The sequence below is a fragment of the Trachymyrmex cornetzi genome, unplaced genomic scaffold (genome assembly GCF_001594075.2).
Source record: "Trachymyrmex cornetzi isolate Tcor2-1 unplaced genomic scaffold, Tcor1.1 scaffold1017, whole genome shotgun sequence".
NCBI lineage: Eukaryota > Metazoa > Arthropoda > Insecta > Hymenoptera > Formicidae > Trachymyrmex > Trachymyrmex cornetzi.
The window spans coordinates 124,883-138,418 of record NW_017295562.1 but is presented as its reverse complement, the minus strand read 5'-3'; the positions used below and the strand labels follow the sequence as shown (position 1 = coordinate 138,418).

Below are 13,536 nucleotides of genomic sequence, written 5' to 3'. Positions count from 1 at the left end.
GAGAGAGAGAGAGAGAGAGAGAGAGAGAGAGAGAGAGAGCGTGTTTACTCGTTAAATCTAGAGAGCCTAGTTGAAAAGAGGCGTCAATTGATCACGTGACTCTGAATAAAAATACGTAAACATTATTTTAGGCATATTTCTCTCAGTTCTTTCTTACAACTTAGTTGATTCTTATGGATAGATCTTACTTATTACATAAAACCTATATATGTATCTTGAATTTCATGACTTGGAATAAATTCTTGCAACATGTTGGTGAGGAAAATCTAAATAAGAAAGAAATGCTAGTATCTTAAAAAGTTTACATTAAATATGTCTCGCGATCCCGCCAGATTTCTTATATCATATGAGGTGTTGGAGGTTCACATTCTGGGTATTCACATTCTGGTTATTAAGCGAGTTGGCGATGGTAATACTGGATTGAACATTGGTGATTTGAACGAAGAAACGGGCAGAACAAAGATTAAGAACTAGGATAAAGATTAAAAATTAAGAACTGAAAAAAAGAACCGAAAAAGAACCATAAAATTTTACCAGTTCAGTTACAGTTTTGGTATTATAAACTATACAAAATTTGTATAGTTTCGGTTTCGGTTCACTAAAAAAAAGGGTTCCGAAACGATTTTCGGTTCCGATTTCGATTCAGTCCAGGTCCCTGATCCGAATTGTCTCGGATCGGACAGCTATCGCTCGCAAGCTCGACCTCTTGCGTCAACGCTAAGACGTGTGCCAGCTGATTCATGCCACCTGCTTTTCTCGTTGAATGAGGAACGACGGGCGATAAATGTCACGTATGTGGCACGAGAAATTGTGCGAACATTTTACATCCCATATATTGCGTCCTGCGCGTAATTCCATCTGTCATCATTTTTTCTGATTGAAGAATTTATCACGAAGTTTCAGTTCAATATGTCAATACATCTCAGTTGAAACTCTCTATTAGAATTCAAACGCGATGATTTTTCAGGAATACATAATATTTGTGAATTTTTTAAATATAATCTTTATTTTACACAAGTTTATTTTTTTTAATCTAATTCTCTTCCGAGGGGGTAACCACTTAATGTAATCGTGGGACAGAATTCTCGAAATCATTATAAAATTTATATAAAATCTATATGTATAATCCAATAATTACATATACAACCACGAGAAATCATTCTATAATATTAAATAAAATCGTATATTTTACCAAATTACTTCATAGTAGTGAAAAAAATTATTTGTAATCAAATAAAATCATGTAATCTGTGAGACAATATTTCAGCTAGTGGTTACCCACTCGTTCTCTTCGTGCAGTCACTTTCAAATAAAGTTGGCAAAAATCAAATTGCATTCATACTAATCCAGTTTATTATTAGTTGTGTGAGGCTGTTTTCCTTTTCACACGTTTTAGGCTTTACATAAACGGCCCGTTGGCTTTACTTTTGCTCCCACCTCTTTTTATCGTTTATAAAATAAATTTCACTTTCCTCTTTTTTTAAAGCATGTTTACTGTACGGCGCGCCGCTGTTATTCGCAGCCCTACAAATTGTTAATACTAAAAATAGCGTATACGTCATATCAAGCAGAAGGACAGGATGATGCGTTGTTGCCCCAAATTCCGCGGTATTATAGGTTGTTTGCGTTCACATATCTCGAGGAAGCACTCATTCTGGAGTAGCTTATAACTTACACGATATACACGTCATTTCATTGATTTAAATGAATTTATCATCGTTATAGAGATTTCCTCGCTCATCGTCCCGACTTCGATATCAAAACAATGCTAAATTTAATTGGTAATTAAATCTACTCTCTCTAAAACTTTTAGAGTGAATTGTCACTTTAAAATCTCACTCTTAAAGATTGAAAATTGGATCATTCTTTTTCAAGACTGGCTCAATTTTCACTCTTCAGAATGAGATTTTACTGCAAAGAATTTAGAGAGTATATAATCAAAATTTCATTAACATCATCGTGCTAAGATTCAACGTTACTAAGCACAATTTTAGAGAACACGATTAACCACAAGAGCGTATCCAATCACGTGTCTGACACGCATCTCGTCTTGCAGACATTTATCAACGCCTCTCTAACATCGTAAACTGATTTATTGGACGCGATTAATAGCCAGTCCCTAATAACCGTTCAATTGCGGCGCCTATGATAACGGTAAGTCGCAATAAGCGCGTCCGATTAATTTATAGCAATGAAGTGTATCGATTTTGCGAGTGTCAGTGCAATCTACGCGTTTATGATGATGGCACGCTATTCTATATAAATATACGTTCTTAACTCCACTAACTTACGTATTTCATCGATACATTAAAAACCGGAAAAATCATGGCATTTCTCTTCTTTTACACGTCTACGTGTAGATATTGTGTGTGTGCGTGTGAATAAAATAATAAAAAAGTAAAAATAATAATAATAATATAATAAAAAGACGTGGAATAAAACGAAATACATCATTTTTCTCTACTTGATACGTACAGGGTGTTACAGATACATACTAGACAGTACGACGGGTTGCGTGGTAAACTTTGCATGAGCAGACGCGGTTTTATAGACAATGACAGTGACTTTATAACATAAACTTTATAATATAAATAATAAAACTTTGTAGTATAATCTTTATAATGTATAAAGTCACTGTCATTGTCTATTAAACCATACTAAGCCATGCAAAGTTTGCCGCGCAACCCGTCGTACTGCCTAGTATGTATCTGCAACACTCTGTACAATTTTTCTCTATAACCAACACGCGTATAATTTTTTTTCTAATGATGTTTTCTCGATATAAATAATATTGTTTAAAGTTTTGTCGGAACTCGTGTTATTCTGTCGTGTTTATTCCGTGTCAATACGGTTTAATACATAAACCATGCTCGACAATCAAATGCCAGCGCTGCATACGCTGTAAGTAAATATAGCGATGACAATCTGCATGCTCCGTATTTGATTTCATTGTAAACGGATCTATGCCACGAGACTCCCGTATTAGTTTTAAGGAGATCTCTCCGATAATTAATTAAATTCTGTGGTTATGCTCCAGTCGATCGTATGCTCCGCGATACCGAAATCTCACTAACACGTAGAACAGATTGTTCTCGTCGTCGCAATCGTAAGAACGGGATAATCGTTCAATTATCGTCGTGGGACACTCGTTAGCACTTGCCAACTGATGACTATCAGAAAATTGCAGACACGCTTGGCACCGCACTTTGCTGCCGGTATCGCGATACCGATCTCTCCGAGAAGTGAATTACATGCGGGCGGCGTCGGGGATTACGTCGTGATGTTGACGCATACGCGATTATGAAACTAACGTGTGTCGCGCACATTCTCTTCTGAAATAATCAACTCCCGTCCGTAGATTAACAGACGCTTTTGGCGAAATAAATGCGTTTGTCGAAACTCTTCTCTAATAACACTTTATCCGGGATACATCCTGAAGATGTCCTCAGGGCGTCCCCTGGAGGTCTGTGTTGTTAGGGTTTTCATCAATCAGTTTTCATCAATTAATTTTCATCTATCATAAAATAAACTTTGAGTTGGGTGTAGCCAGGATTCTCTGTTTAGGAAAGAAGATCAAATTAGAGTTGTGATTTTTAATTTGGGGGAGGAGAGTCGAATAGCATGGATTTGTTTTGTTTTATATTATTATTTTTGATTAATTATTGGCGAGAGAGAGAGTATACAAAATAATACATATTTATTTTACTAATTTACTTAATTTTTCTCTTAAATTTGTAAACTAATTGTTCGAACTAAAAAAACTTAAGCTTGTAACATTATAAGCCGTCTTGGATTCTCAAAAAATCTTTTTATAATTTTCATCGCTAACTCTTTCTTCTTTTCCAAAATTAATTTCTTGTGAATTTCTTCTTAAGTCTAGTCTGTTTAAACAGTAAAGTTTTAATTATTTTTGTTCTTTGAGATTTGAAAGGCCCCCTCTGCTCCATTTCCTTTGGCTACGTCTATGAATTTTGGCTCAATCGAAATAACTTTAGACAAAATTTACAAAAATGAACTAAAGTTCGATAAGTGGCTAAAAAATATAAATATAAACAATGCTTAGAGCACACATATCGAAAATCAAGACATAGAGTACACGAAATTTAAAACATTTTTAAAACATTTTTTAACGTCTTAAGTCCTGATTTTGATATGCATACTTGGATATTATTTCAGCCAAAGTTACCCTATTTTATGGTGCTTTTAACGTCAATTTTTTAAATATTTCCACACATCTCACGAATGCATAACGAGAAATCCCTCATTGTGAGATCTCGACGTCGCAATTAATCTTCAAAACTGCCAGGCCACGACATCCTTGATAAGCATCGCGATAATAGTTAGTATTTTACCTCACGGAGTCAGAGCCCGACCTACATCTTGTACGTTTGATAACCGACCTTTTCATTAACACGGGATTAGCGCGAGATTTATTCGCGCCGCAGTTCGTCCATCAAAAGATGTTTACTTTCCGTCGCGACGCGCGTCGAGGAAGATTATTAATACGGTCGCTTGAAGTAGAACAGAATCGTCAGATGGAACTTAGTCGCCGTTTTGTTTTGATGATGCAACTGCACCGTGAGAGCTTTAATTGCGACCGTAAATTTTACCGCTGTCGACTCTGCATGCAGCGGCAGAAGAGTCAACAAAAGAGGCATAGATTAAAAATTAATACCGATTCAGCTTGGAAAAGCACGATCTTTCAAAAGGAAAAAACTTTTACACACATTCGATGGAAGCGAATCTTTGTGCTTAATAATATTTCTACATTGAGAGCTAAATTTTAATATAATAAATGTAAACATATATTTATTTGGTACAAAAACCATTAATTTGATTTTAACTATTATATTTTTTATTTATCAAATATTTACTTCCCTTAAATAAATGTTATATTAAAACTATGTAACAATTATTTATTAAAATTTTATACATTTTTCTCTCTTTAAATTTTTAGATACATTCCCGAGTTCTATGAACTGCGCGCCGATTCAATTTATCGGACTCCAAATACAATTATAAGCTAAAGCTGAAAATAATATCACAATTCACTTTAATTGTCAATCTAATAATGATGTTAATAAGGATTTAAAAAAACTTTTTACGGTGTTTTAAAATGATTATTAATATCATTGGGTTGACAATCAATGTGATATGTGATATTTCCACTTTCCAGCTTCAATTTATGATCGCATCCAATAAAGTCCGATAAATCAAATTAATGTGCAGTTTATATAACTAAAAATTCGATTTGAAAATTTACATAAAAGTATTATTAAGCATCAAATTTTGCTTCGACCGAATATAGGATTCTTTTTATTATTCATTTTCATTTTCCAATCCATTTTCCGTTATTTTTTCTAAAGAAGAAATATAAAAGATATTTAATCATTAATACGTTTTTATCGATTATTATTTCAGGTGAAAAGAGTGGAATTATTGAGTGCATTTTATTAAAACTAAAATCAACCTGATTTATCTTTTAAACACTATCGAAATAAAATTCTTTCCATGAAATAAGCGTTTTAATAATTTAGTTTATTGTTTGTTGTGTGGAAGAAATATATATAAAAGTTTTGCAAAACACTCATTGCATGCACATTTGTACCAAGAAGGCGAAATGTAGCACAGATAGAATATTGATTTTCAAAACGTTCTAAAAATTTTCGTATTTATCGCATGAGATGGAAATAAGTCCGCTCACATTACACGTGCATGAGACGTCAAGAAATATTTGAAATACGTTTGTGATACGCTCCATTTCACCAAGGTGACATTCCATCGAGTGTCCGTAGATAAGAAACAATGCCAGATCGTATCTCAAATTTTTACTTTGCAAAGCCTAGAGGCATATTTTTTACCCGTCATCGCCGCAGTTTCTGAAGCAATCACGGAAAAAATAGATTGGGTAGTTCAGCAAAGCTATAGCTTGCTGGGCGGGTTCAACATCTATAACTAAGATTTGATGGTTCAACAAAGGAATTATGTTTGTAAGCAATTATCAGTATGCTAATTCAGCCAGTTCTTTGTTACAATGAAAATTGCTAATGTGACATGTTTTCTTCCTTACTGCAGCAAAAGTACGTGTCATAGCTAGCACGTTTTGTTAAAAATTTCGGATATTGGATTTCATAGAAAATTACCTTTGCTGCATTAACAAATTTACTGTATTTTACAATACCTAGAAGTAATCATATTTTGCTAATTACATTTAGCTATACAACTTTGTTTCTTTAACATAAAAACTGGCTTATACACGGTTGTAGATTTGTCAAATCAATGAAGTTTTTACAAATCTGTGATTGAAAGTACCGCAAGAAAATATTAATAAATGATATTTTAAAAATTATATCTCCTTTAAAAGTTTTTTTAACTGAAATTTGATGTCTTCTGTCAAAGAATTTATCATTAAAATTAAGATTTTTATAGCATTTGGCAAGGACAATTATACGTGTAAAATTTTGCACTGACATCTTCCCGCTGCAGTCATCGTTCATCGCAATCTTATAGTATGACTTACAGCTCCGCAAGATGGTTACAATTTAACGCGTATTTATGGAGAAGTCAACACTATTAATATGCAAGTTGGAATATTACCATATATATGAGCAATCGATGCAGAGCAACAAGACCGCGGCTTGTTATTAGAGTTAAGAAGTTTGAGGGGGCAAACGGGTGTGCGAGTTTCGAAATATGTCACAACACATCGTCAGCATTGTAAGAGAAAAGTTCATATCTGTGATTATAATGTATGGTGACATTACTCTGTAAATTCTTTGAAGTAGAATCTTAGTCTAGAGCCAGTCTTGAAAAAGAGTAGCTCAATCTTTTCAATCTTTAAGACTGAGATTTATTCTAAAAACAGTTTTAGAGAGCACATTATATATATATGTATTGTAACATTATACATATTATCATTACTGTTACAATGTTAGTAATAATAACTATAAGTACAGTTTTATTAACAAATATGTGTATATATAATAAGTACTGAAAATGATTATAAATCATAGTTAAATTATAATATTTACAATATTTTTATGGTAATATAACTATAAATTTAAGTCATTTTCACCCACCTCTATATATTTGTTGATAAAACTATTAATATTATAACAATAATGATCATAATATTATGGTAACACAAACACTCACCTAGTAACCCCCACACTAACCTTACAATCATAAATGCCAAAATTCTTTCTATTCTTTCAGTGTATGAATTTCTCGACACTTTTTCAGCAAATGAGAATTTGACTCTATTATTTTTTTTCATTTTATTTTATTCTTTTTTTTCCTGTTTTTTTCGTACTTATCGTACGAAGCGCACACGCTCGCTCTTTTCGACTTAATCGCTGCGAGATACTGGTTGCATAGAATTACAAGCTCGTCGCGGTATAAATTGCCCTGCTAAGAATGCGACTTGATGAGGTTCTTCTTAGGCTTATAGAGATAATACTAGCATCGAATGAACTATAAAAAAAGAGAGACGCAGTTGAGAAAAAAATCTTAATTTTAATCGATCTTATTGTAGCAAAAATCAATAGAATGTAAAAGATAAATAAGAATCTATTCGATTTCTATTTATTGTGGTATTATATCTCGCGGTAAGTTCTGATCACGATAGATTGAAGCGTCGTCTTCTCTGGATTTGTACATTGATACAATTTGCGGATTAGACCGATAACAACAGACAGATCGCTATTTAAGTGCCTGCTGCTATTCCGATCGTGCAGGTCGCGACATCGGGATATCAAACTCGCGCGTTCACACTTGTCAAAGTTCGTCGGCGGATAATTCTCATCGTATGCATGTACCCCGCATTTTTTCTTGTCGCTGACTTCATCGTTAACATCAAACGATTCTAAGAACGACCAATTTTTATTAATTTTCTTCTTTTGCGTTAAACTGAAAGAATGCATCGCGAATCATTTAATCGAACGAAACTATTCAATTGTTCAAATGTGATTTTAAGATTTGTATTAGTACGGATTAAAATCCAAATCGTTAGCATTAAAAAAAAATCTTAAATTCTATTCATCAAATTCTATTCAATAATTTAATAAAGATTTAATATTCTCTATTCATTAAGTTCTGAAATTTGAATTTTTAAAGTAAATGTTATAATTGTATAGTTTATTCCTGATATTTTTAGATAACGAGAATAATAATATAACAAGAATTTATATCAAGATAAAAAATTTTTAACAAAAATTTATTATAAGCAAAATTTTATTTTATCAGGCGATTTTTTATTCATTCATAGCAAAGTAAAATTTTACTTTTCTATAGCAATTGTTTTGATTAAAATAGGTTAAACGCACATATGCACGCGATAAATCTTCTGTTTTTATCACCAGAATCTTTGAGAAAAAAGATGGCGGAGAAGTAAATCGTTTATTCGCATTCCTTTCACGACATATTGACGAATGGCATCAGCGACTGATAGCAATTTGATAAGATATTTAAATTCGTGTCTCTATTCATCAGTCGTGACAGAGAGATAAAACTGGCGACCGTGAATGAAAGTGAGAGACGAATACAATTAGCATTTCATCTTGAAACTCGGTTATCACCAATTTGTCTGATAAGAACAATTCATCGGTCACGTGTGTGTGCGTTGTAGTAAATTTAATTTCAGACATCGAAATTCAGAAATTGTGGTTTTAAATATTCAATCTTTCATGTTAAAAATCTTAAGAGAAAAATGATAATTATTTGTATTCAATTTTCACCATTTATTATCGTAATAATTTGCGACTTAATGATTTCAGTTTCTGCGTGAAACTCGTGAGACTTACAGTTGACAGCTATTTACACTTCGACAAATTTGAACGATCTCTCACTTGTCAGGATGGCGTTCACTCTCGGGGAAAATCGGTGAAAAAGAAAATCAATCGTGCCTTTTACAGCACCTTTTACAGATCGTTCAACAATCTTACACCACTTACTCGAGAATGGCGAGATTCAGTCTGGTCCAAATCGAGGACTATCTTCTTCGGCGACTGTCGGTTCGCATGTACCTTGTGCGGTCGAGAACGATTGTGACGATTGTGATGAGTAGAGGAAGAGAAGAAAGAAAGAAAAAAAAATAAAAAAATAATAATTGTATTCAACGGGAAGAACTCGGCTGATCGAGACGTGGGATCACCTCGCGATCGAGGAAGATCACGGGAAAGAGAGAAAGAGAACACAGCCGGTGCTGGCGGCTCGAAAGCGCGAGCCTAACTGACCCGCGGAGACGAGAGGTAAACGCAAGCTAAACTAAGTCTCGGTATCACAATTCGGTTCGAACCGCCACGCGAAGGAGCGGAGAGCAGCGGCACGGTCGAGCGACATGTATGAGACACGATCGGCATGGTCTACCACCCACCGGATCTCCTTGCCGCGCGGCGTCTTCTTCCGTCGTTCCCCGTCATCGCCAGGATGACGAAGGCGCGGAATGACGACGGCCGTCGAAGGCGGGAAGGCAAACCCGCGAACGGTATGCGTGTCGTAGCCGCAAATCGCGAGTGGAAGAGATTGCGCTTGGAAAACCGCGCGGTGTCCGTAAGATAGATCGGCGAAGGACGAAGGTGGTATTTCCTGGTATTTTCCGGCACGACGAGCCAGCGATGATTGCCATGAAATTTTAACTAAGCGGTCGGTGTTTATCTCGGAGATGCCGTAAAATTTTCGAGGAGCCGCGCCAGGGACTGGTTGACTAAGGTCTGATTGCACCAACGGTTTATTTTGATCTTAAGCAGGGTTTAAAACTCTCTCTCTCTCTCTCTCCCCCTCTCTCTCTATTTTTCTTTTCGTTTCTTTTCATTTTGGTTCTTTTTACTTTATTAAATTGTTATTTACATCTTACTTTTTTGAAGTCTTAAGAAAGAGAAAGAGAGTTTTAAGCCTCGCTTAAAGTCAAAATAACGTTGGTGTAATCAGGCCTAAGCCTCTCAAAGTGCCAGTCCTATAGTTAAAGCTATATTTCGAGCCTATTTCTAGAACCAGGCGACCCTCCGGCATCGCTATCGAGCACTTCTGTACGAAGACGCTGATAGCGTCTACTGGCTCATGCTGGCTAATCCCACATTTAGGAGCGCGTGTATATCTAATTAATAGTCAAGGATCCGCGATTGATACTCACTCGGTGAGCGCACTTGATCTGAGATAGGAGGTCAATCTCTCTATCGTCTATCCATGCAATAATTCAACATCATATGAACGTCCAATCCAGTAAACGTCTTTCGTTATACGTACAATGTATCAAAAACATCTAGACATCATTATTATCTCCAATCATCAAATAGCACAGAAAATTCTGAAATTCTTCTTTTCTGATCTATAAGTTTTTGAGAACAAAGAGAAGGGTACATACGATGTCCATTCGATGCGCGACATCGATTCCCGATGAGAAATGACTCATTGAATTGATGTCGAATCGATACGATAAATTCGATATCGATTGGATATCTAACTGACGGTCATTTCTTGCATGAGTCTCTCTCTCTCTCTCTCTCTATTGATAAAAACAGGTGCAAGGTTGTTGACGACAAGAGATCTCAAAATTGCATCCGGGACCAATTTTGGAGAAAAAGGTCTACCTTGATTTTTGGCTGATTTGAAGCGTGAGTTTGAGATCAACGAGTAACACGGAAGTGCTGAAATTTATATCGATTTTATTTTGTCGACCAGCAGGCCTATTCTGTAACTCTCAACGCAAATTTCGTTGTCATTATAACGCTGCTCTTTCATCATGGTAAAAAAGCTGCGCAGCGGCGTTATAATGATAACGAAATTTGCATTAAGAGTTACAGAATAGGTCTGCAGATCTGCCAAAATCAGCGCACTTCCGACAAGATTTGTCGTTGTCGAGACGCGTGCAAAGACTCTACGATTATTCTGGGGAGAATAAACTTTATGATCCGGACGCTGAAAAGCCATCCGCGCCCGCGTTTTCCGCGAAAAAATGCGGATGAGCTATCCCGGGAGGACGATATCATCGCATAAGAACGACAAGAATGGCAAAGAATACTTCGCGATAACGGAAAGTCGCAGAATGCTTCGCGAAAAGCAAAGCGTGAGATGTTTTGCAAATTTTGGATGTTAAGAATAATTAAAATACATTTAATAATTTAATAAGATATTATACAGGGTGCCCCAAACTTTTTGTCCCTGTATATAACACGTTTTGACTAACACAGTCTTCATCAGTTCCGAATTTAACTAAAAAAAAAAGTATAAAACTAAGAAAATTTATATATTACAATTTTATATATTAAAATAACTCTGAAGATAATAACTTAAAGTAAAATGAGCAGTGAGAGACCAAATTAGACAAAACGATTCCTTATCGAAACTTTTAAATATAGTAATTGTGAAAATGTAATCATCCATATCGCTAAAGGGGGGATTACAGATTACAGGATGGGATTTGAATCCAGTGCGAATAAAATAACAGACTCATGTTCGCTCCCTCTTCGAAAAGATGCCAACGATGCAAATCGCGAATTGTTATCATATTATGATTAAATATAGATTCACGCAGCTGAAATGTTGATACTCGGTACTGATAACAACGGCGTTCACGAACAAACATCTCTAAATATAAAGCGGGCATTTTTCGAGCAAATGCAGAATATCGCTCAAACGGCGAAGAAAAAAAAACAATGATGAATGTATTTTTGTGTCTTCACCTTGCTCTTATTCACGCGATCTAATTTCGAAGTTCGAAGTATTTAAGACGATTTTTTTCTTGATGCCTTGATGTCAAAGACTTTCTGAATCGTGTTTATAAAATCACGACGTGCAAAATATCAGAGTGTTTATTAAATTTGTATGATCGTCACGTCGACAAACGATTATGATAACTCGCTAGTCGGATAATTTTGCCCGGCGGCTTAATTAACGATGACGAATTCATCGAGAATGCCGGTAAACGGACGCTATGTAAATAAACCGATTGGTCTTTCACTAGCTGCGTTCAGCAAAAAAAGTAGTTTTGCAGCTATTATTATTATTAATTTTGCAACTATTGTAAGATTCTTTAATTTTATTGTTAGCACACAATTGGATTATTCGTATCCTGCTCATTTGTTTTCTTTGAAATATTAGGAGCCTCAACTAATTAATTATAACGTATACAATTTTTTAAATACACACAACCTTATAAATACTTTCTAAAAATGTTAAAGTATATGTAAAAGTCATTTAATAATTTTTGTATACTTGTAAAATTAAGAACACACAGAAAAAAAGACTATTCTTAAATCAACCATAATATACTCATATATAAGCAAAAATATTGTAATCTTGCTTTCAATCTTGAATTTATATTGATATAAGAGTAAGACTATTCTTAAATCAACCATAATATACTCATATATAAGCAAAAATATTGTAATCTTGCTTTTAATCTTGAATTTATATTGATATAAGATTTTTAATTGAGCAAGTCTTGAATTAAGTGCAACATAATACTTGCATCAAAACAAATTTAATCAAATCAAGATTGATGTCTTTGAAGCAAGATTATAATATTTTTGCTTATATATGAATATATTATGGTTGATTTAAGAAGTCTTTTTTCTCTACATGAACAATAAAAAAATTATCACGTATACTAAGTATTAATGTGATAGGTTCTTGTTCTTAGTTCCTTGTTGGATCTAAATGTGTAACTAATCGTATTAAAGAGTCTTACAGCAGTTACAAAACTGCTTTTTCTGCTGAACGCAGCACTATATTTACACGTGAAGTAGGAAGTACGTGGCTCTAAAAATATTCAATATCCGAAATCTCACATAAATAAAAGAAAAAAAATTATAGATATCTTAAGTGGAATTTTGGATAGTAATCTATATGCAAGTAAAAGGAAAAAAAAAAGATTAAAAAAAACCGGGCTCGTCCGGGATTTGAACCCGGGACCTCTCGCACCCTAAGCGAGAATCATACCCCTAGACCAACGAGCCACTTCTTGTGAGCTCCTTTCTTCAGAAGGTATATAAATGAATACCGTGTGCTCCATTTGAATTTTGTTATTTAACACTGTATACGTAATAGATTTAGACTGCGCATTTCTTAATCTTAGTTTTTAAACTTCGTTAGAAAGAATTAAATATATTGACATTTTTCTTGAACTCGATACTTTAAAAAGAAAGAGAGTAATATATTTCAAATTACTTCAATCTTTTTAAATCGATAGTAACAATTTAATAGAAAAATGCAATCTATTTTTATTACATCTATGTTTAATACAAATCACTTATTTGTTAAAAATAAAAAATACTCAAGTTTTTAAGAAAATAAATTTAAATGTTTTAAAATTTTAAAATTATATTATATACATTAAAATTTGTAACTTTAATTTAGAACGCAATTTTGACGTAATAACTGATTATAGGAATAAAATAAATACACTTCTAGAGTTTTTTCTTTTTCCTTTTTATTTTTGTAATTTCTTTGTTGCATTTATATCGCTTATTTCATACACAACAACAAAATAATTTAAAAAATTGTCATTTTGCAAGTAACAAGTTTTTAATTATTTTGTTC

At 34.0% G+C, this 13,536-nt stretch overlaps 1 long non-coding RNA gene and 1 other non-coding gene across 2 annotated transcripts; both read right to left on the bottom strand.

Annotated features, from left to right (window-relative positions):
- Positions 1 to 3,498: 3,498 nt before the first annotated feature.
- LOC108758361 (uncharacterized) lies at positions 3,499 to 4,483 on the bottom strand. Its single transcript, XR_001939945.1, has 3 exons — positions 4,353 to 4,483; positions 4,161 to 4,317; positions 3,499 to 3,556 (listed from the first exon to the last, which is right to left on the bottom strand). It is a non-coding gene; the product is annotated as an uncharacterized LOC108758361 (long non-coding RNA).
- Positions 4,484 to 12,881: 8,398 nt separating this feature from the next.
- TRNAP-AGG (transfer RNA proline (anticodon AGG)) lies at positions 12,882 to 12,953 on the bottom strand. The gene has a single exon. It is a non-coding gene; the product is annotated as a tRNA-Pro (tRNA).
- Between the last annotated feature and the right edge of the window lie 583 nt (positions 12,954 to 13,536).